This window comes from Ornithorhynchus anatinus, chromosome 1 (assembly GCF_004115215.2).
Source record: "Ornithorhynchus anatinus isolate Pmale09 chromosome 1, mOrnAna1.pri.v4, whole genome shotgun sequence".
Lineage (NCBI taxonomy): Eukaryota > Metazoa > Chordata > Mammalia > Monotremata > Ornithorhynchidae > Ornithorhynchus > Ornithorhynchus anatinus.
In genome coordinates this window covers 86,214,301-86,230,796 of record NC_041728.1, presented here as the reverse complement: position 1 = coordinate 86,230,796, position 16,496 = coordinate 86,214,301, and the positions used below count along the sequence as shown (strand labels likewise).

General features: G+C 44.0%; 1 non-coding gene across 1 annotated transcript; it reads left to right on the top strand.

Annotated features, from left to right (window-relative positions):
* Positions 1-2,856: 2,856 nt before the first annotated feature.
* On the top strand, positions 2,857-2,994 carry LOC114816492. The gene has a single exon (XR_003764274.1). It is a non-coding gene; the product is annotated as a small nucleolar RNA SNORA7 (small nucleolar RNA).
* The last annotated feature ends 13,502 nt before the right edge of the window (positions 2,995-16,496 follow it).

Genomic DNA, 16,496 nt, shown 5'->3' with positions numbered 1-16,496 from the left:
CATCTGTAAAATGGGGATTAAGACTGTGAGTCCCACGTGGGACAACCTCATTACCTTGTATCTCCCCCAGCACTTAGAACAGTCCTTGGCACATAGTAAGTGATTAACAAACCATTATTGTTATTATTATTATTAATGAATACAACTGTGTAGAAGGGGAGCCTTGTAGAAGGCAATAACATCAGTAGAAAGAGGCAGTCCTCACATCTTCAGTAAGCGCTTAACAAATACCAACATTATTATTATCTTTATCACTGTCAGTAATATCACCACCAAGCCTGACAGACAGTTAATGGTGATGTCAATTTATATATATATATATATGTACATATATAGTTTTTCATTTATTAAAATAAGTATATTTACTTATTACAATAATATATTCTACAAATGTTATTTTTCTTTACAGCAGAATCATTTTCCCTCTTGAGAAACCTTCCTTAAAGTAGTAAGAGAATCTTAGAAAGGATCAATTTTAAATATTTTCCTCTGAAGCCCAAATCTTCTATGTATAGCTTTTTCAGGTGATGATCCAGGAGTTGGGTCTGGTATGCCTTAGTTCTCTGGCAGTCACCTTATAATTAAACTGCAGAAAGCTCTGGCATGTTTTTTGTTAAGAAAATCAATGTGATCTCACCAAGGTAGAACAAAAGAGTGTGTTTTAATGACCTCTGGAAACTGTGAGGAGAGAACAGAATGTGTTAACAGAATAATATGTGATTTAATCAATGAATCAATCGTATTTATTGAGTGCTTGCTTTGTGTAGACCACTGTACTAAGCATGTGGGAGAACACGATATAACGGAGTTGTAGACATGTTCAACCTACAGAGAAACTGCATGGTGGAGTGGTTAACGTATGGGCCTGGGAGTGAGGAGGTCATGGAATTCTAATCCCAGCTCTGCCACTTGTCTGTTGCAAGACCTTGAGCAAGTCATTTCACTTCTCTGGGCCTCAGTTACCTCATCTGTAAAATGGGGATTGAGACGGTGAGCCCCAGATGGGACAGAGACTGAATTCAACCTGATTTGCTTGTATCCACCCCAGAGCTGACAACAGTGCCTGACATATAGTAAGCACTTAAATACTACAATTATTATTATTGTTATTAGAGAAGTATCCAATCAAGGGTACCCATTCTATTTCGGTTGGATAAATATTTCCTCTCTTTTTCTCTTCATTATTATTTGCAAAGTGAATTTTTTTTTCGGTATTTGTTAAGCGCTTACTATGTGCAGAGCACTGTTCTAAGTGCTGAGGTAGATACAGGATAATCAGGTTGTCCCACGTGAGGCTCACAGTCTTAATCCCCATTTTACAGATGAGGCACAGGGAAGTTAAGTGACTTGCCCACAGTCACACAGCTGACGAGTGGCAGAGCAGGGATTCGAACCCATGATCTCTGACTCCCAAGCCCGGGCTCTTTCCCTGAGTCACGCTGCTTCTCTAATCTCCGGTGACATTAAAGGGAAAACACGTTTCATATCATTCAAACAAACAGGTTGCCAACTGACTAATTTTTAGGGAGCGGAAGACTCTGTATACTGAGATAAATGGCATTTTATCTGGATGATGGAGCTCCTAGGATGGTCATAAATCAGCCCGTGATCAGTTGTAGGATCTATAAGTGCCCATCATATCAGGAGTGAAAGAGACTACCACATGTTGCCTTGAGAAGCCCCAGATGTGTCTGTGTCTTTGTTGCTTCATCTCAAAATTTCAAACTCATTAATTCATTCATTCAACAAATTTAATGAGCACTTACTGTGTACAGTTGAACAATAAGCAAACACATTCCCTCGATCCAAAGCACAAGCGGGGTGAGCTGGAGGGGTTTTTCAGAGTCAAGAAAGTAAAAGTTGAGGCTCCAAAGGTTTCTCTTCCTGCATAGAGTGTCAACAGGCCATTCTGCCTCCTCAGGCAAACAGGAGCGGGAAACTGATAACCCTAGTAAAGGGAACACTTTTTCTACGGAATTTGTGCTAAGCAGCCTAGATCCCTTCTGCTTGTAAAACAGAGCGGGTCTCATGTAAACGATGTTTTGCTAATCTTTTCATAAAGTATATCGCTCATTCAGCATGTCGTCAAGGAACTTAACTAATGTATCAATTATCCGATGCCAGGTTTAAATGGAAGGTACGCCCAAAGATCAAAGTTTTAGCTGGCTAAAGTCAGTGATTCCCAGGTTGGAATAGTCCACAGAAGTCACCTGCAGATGGAAGCTTTTAAGGGAAGAGAACAAGGCCTCCAGAAGCAGCGTGGCTCAGAGGAAAAAGCCGGGGCTGGGAGTCAGAGGTCATGGGTTCAAATCCCGGATCTGCCACTTGTCAGCTGTGGGACTGTGGGCAAGTCACTGAACTTCTCTGTGCCTCAGTTACCTCATCTGGAAAATGGGGATTAACTGTGAGCCTCACGTTGGGACAACCTGATTACCCTGTATCTTCTCCAGTGCTTAGAATAGTGCTCTGCACATAGTAAGCGCTTAACAAATACCAGAATCAGAAGAGCCTAGTGGCAAGAGCACAGACTTTGGAGTCAGAGGATGTGGGTTCTAAACCTGGCTCCCACTTGTCTGCTGTGTGACCTTGGGTAAGTCACTTCACTTCTCTGTGACTCAGTTACCTCATCTGTGAAATGGGGATTAAGATTGTGAGCTCCATGTGGGACAGGGACTGTGCTTAGAACAGTGCTTGATACACAGTAAGCGCTTAACAAGTACCATCATTATTATTATCATTAGAAGACCTGATTCCGGCCCTCGAGGATCTTACAATCTAGTAGGTTGCTCCCGGATTTAGGAGGGTACAACTGTCTAATCCAGTGCTATGATTAAAAAAGAGCTACTTTTCTGAAGGACCCTCTCGGGGTCGCACGTGGAGAGTTTCCAGTAGTCTACCGGTCTCGGCTATGGGAGGGAGAGTCAAGCAGAGGCCTACCCATTCCATTCCTATCTTGGGCAGTGGCTAGCCAGTGGAAGGCAATCTGCTACAAGTCAAAACTCCCTTATCCTGGGCAGCAGCGGCACGGGAGAGAGTTGAGGGCGGAGACTCGAGTTTACCGCACGGAAGAAGGCAGTGGTAAACCACTTCTGTACTTTTACCAAGAAAACTCTATGGATGCACTACCGGAACGACTGCAGATGGAGAGCGGGACGTTCTGGGAGAGAAGCGACTATGGTGTCACTGTGTGTCGGGAGTGACTCGACGGCATAAAACAAGGCTTTCCTGAAGGACTTTCTGCCTCATCTCCAAAGCACAAATAGTCCCTAATATTTAACGAGTACAGTTTATAGCACCACTCTACCAGCCCCTAAACTCCTCTCTAGACTCTAAGCTCCTTGTGGGCAGGGATCACGTGTCCCCAACTCTGTTCACCTACACTCCATCAAGGGCTTAGGGCAGTAATAATAATAATAATTTTGGTATTTGTTAAGCGCTTACTATGTGCCAAGCACTGTTCTAAGCACTGGGGAGGATACAAGGTGATCAGGTTGTCCCACGTGCAGCTCAGAGTCTTGATCCCCATTTTACAGATGAGGTAACTGAGGCACTGAGGTAAGTGAAGTGACTTGCCCAAAATCACACAGCTGACAAACGGCGGAGCAGGGATTAGAACCCATGACCTCTGACTTCCAAGCCCGTGCTCTTTCCACTGGGCCATGCTGCTTCTCACGCTGCCTATGCTGCAGGGATTTCAGCTCAGAAATTTCCTAAGGTCCCAAGCGGTGTTTTCCAAGACAGGACACTGGATTTCTATTCACCTCCCCTCTCCTGTCTTGCCAACTGATAATTTTATGGTGTATTTCTTGAAGAGTTCCTCTTAGAAATACTCTTCACACCAGATATCATTTACTATACAGAAGTCTCGTTTATGTTCTCTTCCTACGTGTAAACTGCCAATAATAATAATGTTGGTATTTGTTAAGTGCTTACTATGTGCATAGCACTGTTCTAAGCGCTGGGATAGATACAGGGTAATCAGGTTGTCCCACTTGAGGCTCACAGTCTTAATCCCCATTTTACAGATGAGGGAACTGAGGCCCAGAGAAGTGAAGTGACTTGCCACAGTCACACAGCTGACAAGTAGCAGAGCAGGGATTCGAACCCATGATCTCTGACTCCCAAGCCCAGGCTCTTTCCACTGAGCGACGCTGCTTCTCACATCAGGATAGGGCATAGGCCTGGGAGTCAGAAGGACATGGGTTCTAATCCCACATCCGCCATTTATCTGCTGTGTGACCTTGGGCGGGTCACTTAACTTCTCTCGGCCTCAGTTACCTCATCTGTAAAATGAGGCTCATAATAATAATGATTACGATATTTGTTAAGCACCTACTATATGCCAAGCACCGTTCTAAACACTGGGGTAGATACAAGGTAATCGGGTTCTCCCATACGGAGCTTACAGTCTTAATCCCCATTTTACAGATGAGGTAACTGAGGCACAGAGAAGTTAAGTGGCTGGCCCAAGTTCACGCAGCAGACAAGTGGCGGAGTGGGAATTAGAAACCCACGTCCTTTGACTCCCAAGCCCGTGCCTTAGCCACTACACCATGCTGCTTCTCATGTGGGACAGGGACTGTGTCCAACCTGATTATCTTGTATCTACCCTAGTGCTTAGTACAGTGCCTGGAATATAGTAAGTACTTAACAAATACCTTTTAAAAAAGAATACACCCAGATGATTAAGCTCACTTATTGGGTGAGTGGATGATTGAAAAGGCCAATGCAGGCCCATAGTTACCGACTACAAGGTCAACACACAAACTGTCCTTTTGTTGTTTTGACATATTTAATGATTGCAGCTCCTGTTACTGATTTTCCTTTTGTATCTTTGTCTCACAGTGCTAATGAAGCTTCTGCTGGAAAACAGCTGAGAAGCGGCACGCCCTAGTGGAATGAGCACAGGACTAATCCCAGCTCTGCCACTTGTCTGTGTGACCTTGGGCAAGTCACTTAACTTCCCCGTGCCTCCGTTTCCTCATTTGTAAAATGAGGATTAAGACTGAGAGCCTTATGTGGAACAGAGACTGGGACCAAATCGATTATCTCATGTACACCACAGCACTCAGTACGGTATACTCTCACATAGTAAGCACTTTAGCAATACAAATTAAAAAACAAAACAAAAAAAACCCAAAGAAACCCAGCAGTTCCTTTCTTGATTCCAGCACACCTTGTTGGCCTGTCTAGGACAATTGACTCCCAGTGTTCAAGTGGGAGGCCAAATTGTTTGAGGCTTTGTTCTATCAAGTCCTTAAAATGCTTCCTCTGCCCTCCAAGCTTTTGATTTCCCAATTTCAGCTCCCCCCACAGTAGCTGTTGAAGATGCTGATGTGTTTTAACTTCCTCCCAGTGTCCTACCTAGAAGAGCCGTATGGAGGTGAGCATAGTTTCAGGGCTAAAAAGCCAATTCACTCTGGAGCTTGGTTGTTTGGGATCCTAATTAGTTTTGGAAGTGAGGTTTCAGGATATTGGGGTTGATTAGAGGATCACACTGAAATAGGACTAAAATGAATAAAAACAGGGACAATCCTACATTCGGGGCAACTCATAGGGAACCTGGAGGTAGGGAGGTTAAGCAGAATCCGTTGCCAGTTCTGCAAAGGTCCCAGTAATCCTGGCTGAACCAGATTCCCAAATAGAATAATGGCCAAAGGCACAGGAGAAGGATGGGTTGTTGGAGGAGGTGAAGGGGGGCTGTGAGAACTGGATCTTTGCCCTACTCTGCTCAGCAGATCAAGGATCACTGACTGGGGGTGTCTCAGTGATCGATAGGCTTGTACCTCTGGATCCAGGAAACCGCACTGCTCTGGACCTACCGGTGTGTAGCTTCATTCTCTGGTAACTATCCTGGGAGTTGTGACTTTTGAGGGTTCTCTTGGAGGAAACCGAGGCATGGGGAAATTTAGTGACTTGCCCAGAGTCATACTGTAGACAGGTGGCAGAGCCAGGATAAAAACTGAGGCCTTCGGATTCCCGTTCCACACTTTGGCCGTGATCTAGTTGTCTAGCTCTCCTGCCCTGTCATTTGATGTTGAATGTAGCTCATAGTTGACAGTGATGGGATGACTCAAGAAGCCGAGAAGAGTAGACAGCACTGTAACTCTGCAGACCTTTAGTATGGTATTAAATGTAATGATGATGGTGTTTATTAGATATTTACTATGTGCTAAGCCCTAGATACAAGATAAGCAGTTTACTATGGTCCCTGACCCACTCAGGACTCACCTGAGAGGCAGGGAGAACAGGTATTTTATCTCCATTTTGCAGATGGGGAACTAGGTTAAGTGACTTGCCCAAGGTCTTTCATCCAGACCCAGTGGTAGAGCGGGGACTAGAACTTGAGTTTGCTGTTCTTTCTCATGTCTCTCCCCCAAGACTATTCTTGATTCTATTTCTCGCTATTGTTCTTGTCTGCCCGTCTCCCCCAGTTAGACCGTAAGCCCGTCAAAGGCCAGGGACTGTCTCTATCTGTTACCGATTTGTACATTCCAAGCGCTTAGTACAGTGCTCTGCACATAGTAAGCGCTCAATAAATACTACTGAAGACTATAAGCTCCTCGTGGGCTAGGAACATGTCTACCGACTCTCATTCTGTATTCTCTCAAGCGCTTAGTGCAGTACTCTGCGCGGAGTAAACACTCTGGTTGATTGATTGATTGGACACACGACCCGATATTTAGTCCGGAGCCTAATACTACACTCTTGCTACAATCTGAGAATTTCCCAAAGGATGTGCCCATTCAATTTCTTACTTCCTCGGTCACTGCTGCATCAAAGGTCAGTGTGCTGTCTAAGACACCAAATTCTGTGACTGAATTCAGCTCTGTCTTACCGACATAGACTTTTGTTGGTGGGTCTGGCTTCCCTGGTACAGGCCGACGCATTAGCTTGGCTAACTCCAGGCTTAACAGCTGTACAAAGCAGCTGGCTGATTCCCACGAATCAGTTTACAATCATTTGTATGTTTTCTTGGGCGGGTACTTTTATGACGCCGCTGTCTGAGAACAGCAATTTTTAACTGAATTTCTCTATTAAATCAGTCAGTCCAAATTATTTATTGAGCAGAATAAGTGCTCAAAAAATATTATTGATTGATTCTGAGCCCTTACTCTGTGGGGCACTTTTCTAAGCCCCTGGGAAAGTACAAAAGAGTACTTAACCAATACTATTAAAATACCATTAACCGATACCGTTTAAAAAAAAAACCTACATGATCCTTGACCTCAAGGAGCTTAGGATCTAGCAGGAGAGACAGACACTAAAACAAATTACAGCTAGGAGGAAGCAATAGAGTTTAAATATATGAACATAAGCTTAGATAATGCTGTAAATGATTGAACCACGAAAAGTGGGCTCAGAATATCGGGATGAGAAAGATGAATGAGCACTGGCAGCACTGACAGACCAAGCTGTAGAGAGACAAAACTTCTGGTTCAAGATTCCCAAGGACGTCCCTGACAGAATCCAGATTTTCGATTCCTTTATTGGAGTCTTTACCTTTGGCCCCTTGCCATGGCTCAGTGGCAAGAGCCCGGGCTTGGGAGTCAGAGGTCATGGGTTTGAATCCCTGCTCTGCCACTTGTCAGCTGTGTGACTGTGGGCAAGTCACTTCACTTCTCTGGGCCTCAGTTCCCTCATCTGTAAAATGGGGATGAAGACTGTGAGCCCCACGTGGGACAACCTGATTCCCCTGTGTCTACCCCAGCGCTTAGAACAGTGCTCGGCACATAGTAAGCGCTTAACAAATACCAATATTATTTATTAAGAAGCAGCGTGGCTCAGTGGAAAGAGCCCGGGCTTGGGAATCAGAAGCCATGGGTTCGAATCCCAACTCTGCCTCTTGTCAGCTGTGTGACTGTGGGCAAGTCACTTCACTTCTTGGGCCTCATTTACCTCATCTGTAAAATGGGGATTAACTATGAGCCTCACGTGGGACAACTTGATTACCCTGTATCTACCCCAGCACTTAGAACAGTGCTCTGCACATAGTAAGCGCTTAACAAATACCCACATTATTATTATTATTATTTGCCTCTGAGCAAATGAAGAGCATAAACCACAAGCAAAGAACCGCTACTTCTACCTGTCTCCCCCCATTAGACTGTAAGCCCGTCAAAGGGCAGGGACTGCCTCTATCTGTTGCCGAATTGTACATTCCAAGCGCTTAGTACAGTGCTCTGCACATAGGAAGCGCTCAATAAATACTATTGAATGAATGAATACTTCTAAGGTCGAGAAAGGCCGCCAGTTAATTGGTAGAGGATGAAACTCAAGAAACATGAATAAATTGTGCCCTGGTGTTTCAGTTTGGCCACACTAGGTGAGAAGTTACTAAATTGAAAGCACTTTGAGGAAAATCCTTTTCTCCTTCCTCTTGAATCTCAAGTCCCAGAGCCAGTCAGCAGAGTCGGCCTGTCAGGGCAATAAGCTGAATCATCACTTGATGTGAAGTGGCTCCAGATTTTTCCATCGGACAAGTGGAGACAAGCAGGCTGAGCCAGTCAGAAATGTTAAAGAAGGGGAAGGAAGAACGTTTCTTTTCAGATTCAGTATTTAAATCTGAAATCCCGCGAGATGTGCCTGGACTCGGACGGAAATGTCAAAGGAGGGGAAGGAAGAGCGTTTCTTTTTAGATTCAGTATTTATATATGAAATCCTGCAAGATGTAACTGGGCTCAGAGACTCTGTTATGTCTGTATTCATCTAAGTGTGCCTGGGAGTGGTGTGGCATAGTTAGGGTGGCGATTCATCCCATTTATGCTGAAGAGTTGCTTCCCTGACAGGTACTGATGATGCACACCTTCATTCCCGGTATTATTAACTTTAAACATCTAACCTCCCTCCACTACAACTCCTGCCACCAAAATGCATGGCTTGGAAGCAGCCCTCGGACTGTATGTCAGTCCCATCTATCTCGCCGCGGACCTCTAGCCCACATCTGGCCGGGAACACCCTTCTCTTCAGATGCAACAGATAATTACTCTACCTGCCCCGTTTCAAAGCCTTCTTGAAGGCACATCTCCTCCAAGAGGCCTTCCCTGACTAAGCCCCGTTTTCCTCTCCTCCCCCTCCTGCGTTGCCCCGGCTTGCTCCCTTTATTCATCCCCTGTCCCGGCCCCACGGTGCTCATGTACATATCCGTAAATTATTTATGTAGTTGTTCATATTAATGTCTCTCCGTCTAGATGGTAAGCTTACCGTGGGCAGCGAATGTGTCTGTTCGTTGTTATATTGTACTCTCCCAAGAGCTTACTACAGTGCTCTGCACAAAGGGCAGGGACTGTCTCTATCTGTTACCAATTTGTCCATTCCAAGAGCTTAGTACAGTGCTCTGCACATAGTAAGCGCTCAATAAATACTATTGAATGAATGAATGAATGAAAATGCTCAATAAATATGATTGACTGGGAGGGGAACACAATCAATCTATGGCCTATTGATTAAGCCCTTATTTCATGCAGAGCACTGTACTAATCATAGAGATGCAATCCTTCCCTCAGGGAGTTAACAGTTGCTCTGGAGCAAAGAGATTGGGTCAAGGATACCAAAGTGCTCTTGGTTCTGTGAATTTTCACTAATAATCTTTTTGTGGGTCCTATTATGTCCTTCTGCTATGTTATGTAAGCTATACAACGGTTGCTTCCAGGACTGCAAAAAAAGGAGCCGCTATCTCTAATGTTATTAATGACCACCCCAGGCACCCAGAGAAAACAAGGATGAAACTAAAATGATTCTCCAAAGTGACATTCTGTTGTTTTGTTTAATAATACTTGTTAAGCATTTACTATGTACCAGGCACAGTATTAAGTACTAAGTACAAAAATACCAAGAGAACCCATTGTTGGATAGGTGTTGTCTCTATTTGTTGCTGAATTGTACTTTCTAAGTGCTTAGTACAGTGCTCTGCACCCAGTAAGTGCTCAATAAATATGATTGAATGAATGAAAGAATGAATGAATAATCAGGGACAGACACAGTCCATGTCCCCCTAGGCCTCACGGTCTGTCAGAGGGAGGAGGATTTATTCCTCATTTTACAGATGAAGTAACTGAGGCACTGAAAAGTTAAGCGACTTGCCCAAGGTCACACAGCAGACTAGTGGCAGAGTCGGGATTAGAATCCAGGTCCTCTGCCTCCCAGTCCCATGCTCTTTCCACTAGGCTTCACTGCTCTGCTTCTCTGCAATTCTCTTTCCAGCTTTCTACCACAGCTTTCTTTGGCTGTGACCTAGTTGTCTAACACTCCTATCCTGTCATCTGATGTTGAATATAGTCCGTAGTTCGTTCATTCATTTATTCAATCGTATATATTGAGCGCTTACTGTGTGCAGAGCTCTGTACTAAACGCTTAGACATCGATAGGACTGCTCGAGGGGTCTGTCTCGTAACTATAACTCCGTGGCTCAGTGGAAAGAGCCCGGGCCTGGGAATCAGAGGTCATGGGTTCGAATCCCAGCTCTGCCACTTGTCAGCTGTGTGACTGCGGGCAAGTCACTTTGCTTCTCTGGGCCTCAGTTCCCTCATCTGTAAAATGGGGATTAAGACTGTGAGTCTCACGTGAGGCAATCTGATTACCCTATATCTACCCCAGCGCCTAGAACAGTGCTCTGCACATAGTAAGCGCTTCACAAATACCAACATTATTATTATAACTCTGTAGACTTTTAGTTCAGTTAGTAAATATAACAGTAACAGTGGTATTTATTAAGGTTTACTATGTGCTAAGCACTGGGGTGGACAGAAGACAATGACACCCTGCCCAAGGTGGAGTCTCAGTGCCTGTGAACATTAAAGGAGGATGTCATAGGCTGGGATTTGTGGAAGACAGTACAAGCAGCCACGACAAGATGAGGATTCCGCGTTCGGCAAGCGCTCCAGCTAAGGTTCGGTCGTACTGACTTGAAAGGGTGATAAAAAAATACTGACCCTGCTGCTACGGTGCCAGAATCGGTGTCCAAGAGAGAGTGGCACACACCCAAGGGGGGTAAGGAAGCTTTCTCCACTTTGCGCCAAGAAGAGCGCAGAGTTTGAGCCCTCCTTGATGAAAAGGGAGAAACCCCAGATGTCCGTGGCATTATTGAGTGCACCTACGAGTGGCTTGACGATCCCAGACGGGGAGTACCTGCAGAAATCTTTGCCCATTTGAACATTTTAAGCTGGGCATAGGCACTGGTGAGGATGCCCAGATGACACAAGCAGGGAATTTGCAGCCATCAGAATTGTTAGGGAGGATGTTGATTCCACTTATATTAATACCAAGATTATTTTTTTTTCCACCTACACTTTGCCAAAAGCCAGCAGTTTACTTATAGCTACGGTGCTTGGTAAAATACAGTTTCCTACTCCATATGGTACTGAAAGAACAGGGCAGGATGGCCCCTGGTTTACTAGCACTTCTTTTAACTTCCTCTGACAATTGCTTTTATGGACAATTATTTTATCCTGTCCCCATTTTCAACAGAACAAGTGGAGTGAAGCAATCTTTTTCAATCTATTTTCACCGAGGATCTGAAAGCTGTTTTTAGAGTCCAATCCAATCCAGTCCTCCAGAAAGCTTCCAACTCAGCAAGCTGAAAACACCACCTCAGATCCCGAAACAGTCATCCAGGAGCTGATGATAATCAGCAACTGATTACAAACCATTTTACAGAATCAGTTCAGTGTTCTGATCTACTTTCCCAGCACCGCCTGGTTATTTTTAGTCTGGAACAGTGGCCATATGGAGAGGAGAGAAAAGTAGGGACTGGGAAGTAAGGAAAGCAGAATGGATGTGGAGGAGGGGCTGAGTCATTCATTCGTATTTATTGAGCACTTACTGTGTGCACAGCACTGCACTGAGCGCTTGGAAAGTGCAATTCAGCAACAGAGACAATCCCTGCCCACAACACGCTCACAGTCTAGAAGGGGGGCGACAGGCATCAAAACAAGTAAACAGGCATCAATAGCATCAATATAAATAAATAGAATCGTAGATATATACACATCATTAATATAAATGAATACAACTATAAGTATGTACATACATTCACAATTATCACTATCTTTATCAATCAACCCATCAATCAATGAATTGTATTTATTGAGCACTTATTGTGTGCCATATACTGTACTAAACGCTTGGGAGACTACAATGTAACAGAGTTGGTTGACACGTTACCTGACCACAACGCGCTTACAGGCTAGACAGGGAGACAGATATAAATATAAATAAATTAATTACGGATCTGTACCCAAGTGCTGTGGGATTGAGGATGGGGTGACTAAAGGATGCAAATCCAATGGTAAGGGTGAAGTAGAAGGGAGGGAGGCTGGGGAAATGCGGGCTTAGTCAGGGAAGGCTTCTTGAAAGCTCATAATGATCAGGAAAAGTACCTGCAAATTCTGTTGTAGTCTCCCAAGTGCTTACTATTTACTGAGCACTTACTGTTTGCAGAGCACCGTCCTAAGCACCTGAGTTCTAATCCCCACTCTGCCACTTGCCTGCTGTGTGACCTTGGGCAAGTCACTTAACTCCTCTGTCTCAGTTACCTCTTCTGTAAAACGGGATTACTATTGTGAGACCCACGTGAGATAGAGATCGGGTCCAGCTTGTTTAGCTTGAATCTACCCTAGCACTTAGTATACTTCCTGGCACATAATAAGCTCTTAACAAATTCAAAAAATGAAAAAAAAGGAGGGAACTTGTCTACCAACTCTGCTATACTGTACTCTCCCAAGTGCTCAGCACCATGCTCTGCACAAAATAAGTGCTCAATAGATATGACTCAGTCCCTCCCTGGACCTAACTCAATCAATCATATTTATTGAATACTTACGGTGTGCAGAGCACTGTACTAAATGATTGAGAGAGTACAATATAATAGAGTCAGTGGACCTGTCCCCTGCCTACAACCATTCAGATCCCTTGAAGATTGCAGAAAACAATCGCAAAAATTGAATAAACCCCCTTTCTTGGAAGATGTTCAGAGGCCGTCATAGGCTATTATTTGGCAAAGTCTCCAAATACAGCAGCAGGGTGGGTAAGGTGTAGGTGTTATACCAGGGTCATTTTATTAGTACCAAAGAGTCTAGAGGCTCTCTTTCTCAAGTACTCATACAGATTATCAGCTAAAAAATAAATCATTTAATAAAACATGCCAACTTAGAAAACATCTGGATTGTGGGGAACGGAGCTTTGTTCCGGTGGTCAGACAGATAATTGCCCTCCCCCACTTCAAAGCTTTATCGAAGGCGCATCTCCTCCAAGAAGCCTTCCCTGACTAAGCCTTCCTCTCCTCCTCTCCCACTCCCTCCTGGGCTGCTCTTACTTGTTCCTTCATTCATCCTCCCTTCCATACCATAGCACATATGTATATATATATCTGTAATTTATTTATCTCTTTATTTATTTTCAGGTCTGTCTTCCCCTCTAGGCTGTGATCTCACTGTGGGCAGGAATGTGTCTGCTTCGCCCACAGTAAGCGCTCAATAAATACAATTGAATGAATGAACGGCCTAACTTTATCTGGCATCTTGTTTAGGATTTAGTAGGGCCATTTAATGCCGAAAATTTTTTAATAGTATTTGTTAAGTGCTTCCTGTGTGCCAACCACTGTACTGAGCGCTAGGATAGATACAAAGGTAAACAGATTGGACAAAGTCTATGTCCCACGTGGGGCTCAGAGTCTTAATGCCCATTTTAGAGAGGAAGTAGCTGAGGCACAGAGAAGTTAAGTTACTTGCCCAAGGTCACGTAGCAGACAAGTGGCAGTTGGGGATTCGAACCCAGGTCCTTCTGACTCTAGGCTTGTGCTCTATCCACCAGGCCAGGGCTGCTGCTAGGCAGGTAGGGGGGGTACCGCTAGGCTTGTCATTCATTTATTCATTCAGTCGTTTATTGAGCACTTACAGTGTGCAAAGCATGGCGCTAAGCGCTTGGGAGAGTACCCGGAGTGTCTGGGATGGGTCCATTTGTCTTGCAGCCAACATGGTGCAGCCCTACAATTCCATAAACCTGCAGTTTGGTCAAAACTTGAAGTCTCACTGAAGACAGGCATCCAGCATTTAGAATAGCCACAGGGCACATCGCAAGCGCTGAACAAATATCCTTATTATCCAAAGTTCATGAATTTGGACAATTTCATCTCTGTCTTACTAGTGAAAATCTCCCTTTTGGTAGGTATTTTACCTAGGTATTTCTCAAGCTTATCATCAGTCCATAGTGCAAGCCGCTTCTGTGGTGTTCGCAGTGACGGCCTATACTGTTTGCTTGTGTACGCCGCTAGAGTACCCAGTCATTTGCCTAATCAATCGATCAATTGTATTTACTGAGCACTTACTAAGTGCAGAGCACAGTATTAAGCACTTGGAAGAGTACACTAAAACAGTATAACAAATATATTACCTGCCCACAGCTAACTTAGTCTAGAGGGGAAGACAGATGCTAATGTGAGTAAATAAAATTGTGGATATGTACACAAGTGCTATGGGGCCGAGAGGGAGGATGAATAAAAGGAGCAACTCAGGGTGATGCAGAAGGGAGTGGGAAAGAGGGAAATTAGGGCTTAGTCAGGGAAGGCCTCTTGGAGGAGATGTGTTTTCAATAAGCCTTTGAAAGGGGCCAGGGTACCTGTCTGATGAATATGAAGGTAGGACGGGGCATTCCAGGCCAGAATCAGGATGTAGGCGAGAGGTCAGCTGCGAAATAGACAAGAGCAGGGAACAGTGGCATATAGCCAACTCCTGAAAAATTGATTCTCTGATTTTCACTGATGCTCATAGTCTGCAGAATTGGTAAAATTTCCTGGAAGTTGGATAATATTAACAGGAAATTTTGAAAAGTTTCTAACATAGAGGTCCAGACCCTCTGTTGGATCTTCTAGGATGGCTGCATAAAATAGGTTGAACAAGACCCTACCTCATCATCCTTGTAATCTTCAAGGACTCAAACATCTTTCAGTTGATATGGAAAAATGAATAGGTTAAAAAACTAGTTACAATTCCCTTCCTTTGGTTTTTAACAAGGCAGCTTTGGGTTTTGCCATGAAGAAATATGTATGTTGGGGTGTTTTCCTTTTATCAGTGAACACTGGTTGAGTTTTCCTCACTCATACATTTGAGGTCTTTCTCAACCACATCCACACAAAGAAAAAATAATTCCTGTTTGTTATCGTCTCCAGCCTCCCCTTTCCCTCTGCTCCTCCTCCCCTCCCCGTTCCCCCTTCTCCGGCCCTCTGCTCTTCCCCCTTCCCCTCCCCTCAGCACTGTGCATATTTGTATATATTATTCATTACTCTATTTTAATGATGTGTATATATCTATGATTCTATTTATCTTGATGATGTTGTTTTGTTCTGTTTTGTTCAACTGTCTGTCTCCCCCATTTAGACTTTGAGCCCGTTATTGGGCAGGGATTGTCTCTATCTGTTGTCGAATTGTACATTCCAAGCACTCAATGAATACGTTTGAATGAATGAATAATACATATATTTCATTCAATACGCTTTTCCCTTTGCAGATCTCCCCAGATGTATGCAGGAATGCTTCTCGGAATAAAGATTAGTTTTTCTTAACTTTCCGATAGATCATTTGTCTCAGCCTCACAATCGGTGAGAGCAGAGGAAAATGTCTTTTCTATCTATCAACTTGGAGCCAACAGTAATCACAGTAAATACTATCAAGGGCAGGTTACATCGACATAGCTAAATGGCTCTGTGTAGGAAAGATCTTTGTACTGTAACGTACGTACTGTATTTTCCCCTTGTATTATTCAGATGATTTCACAGACATCTGGGAACCATCTCAATTGTTTTCAACTTCTCAGAGGCTCACCAATTGCCTGTCTCTGTATTGCTATAATCGTCTTAATAATAGCTCAATAGATACTACTGAATGAATCTTCGATCCGAGGGACAGCTCTCTCATTTTCTCCCACTCTCTCTTTCTTACTGCCTAGCTCTTTTTCCCTCTCCCCACTTTCTCTCTCTCTATGGATACCCATACACAAGCATGAAAAAGCAAGTCCAGAAATGTATGAGCAAGTTTAATTAATGGTAATGTTGGTATTTGTTAAGCGCTTTCTGTATGCAGAGCACTGTTCTAAGCGCTGGGGGAGATACAGGGTCATCAAGTTGTCCCATGTGAGGCTCACAGTCTCAATCCCCATTTTCCAGATGAGGGAACTGAGGCCCAGAGAAGTTAAGTGACTTGCCCACAGTCACACAGCTGACAAGTGGCAGAGCTGGGAGTTTAGAAATTCAGAGGATATATCCATTACTTCCAACTGATGTTAACCGGGAAATTTGGAGGAATTCAGTTCCTTGAGGGCAAAGGACCACGTTGGTTGATTTTACTGCTCTCTCCAAAGTACGGGGCTCTGCACGCAGTAAGTACTCAGTAAATACTATCAAATGAATGCTTAAACTGTTCTCGATCGTGGTTTCCCCCTGTATGAGATATGAGAATAACTGTGTCCGTTCCTCAATACATGCTTTCATGGAAAGCGGCGGGGTC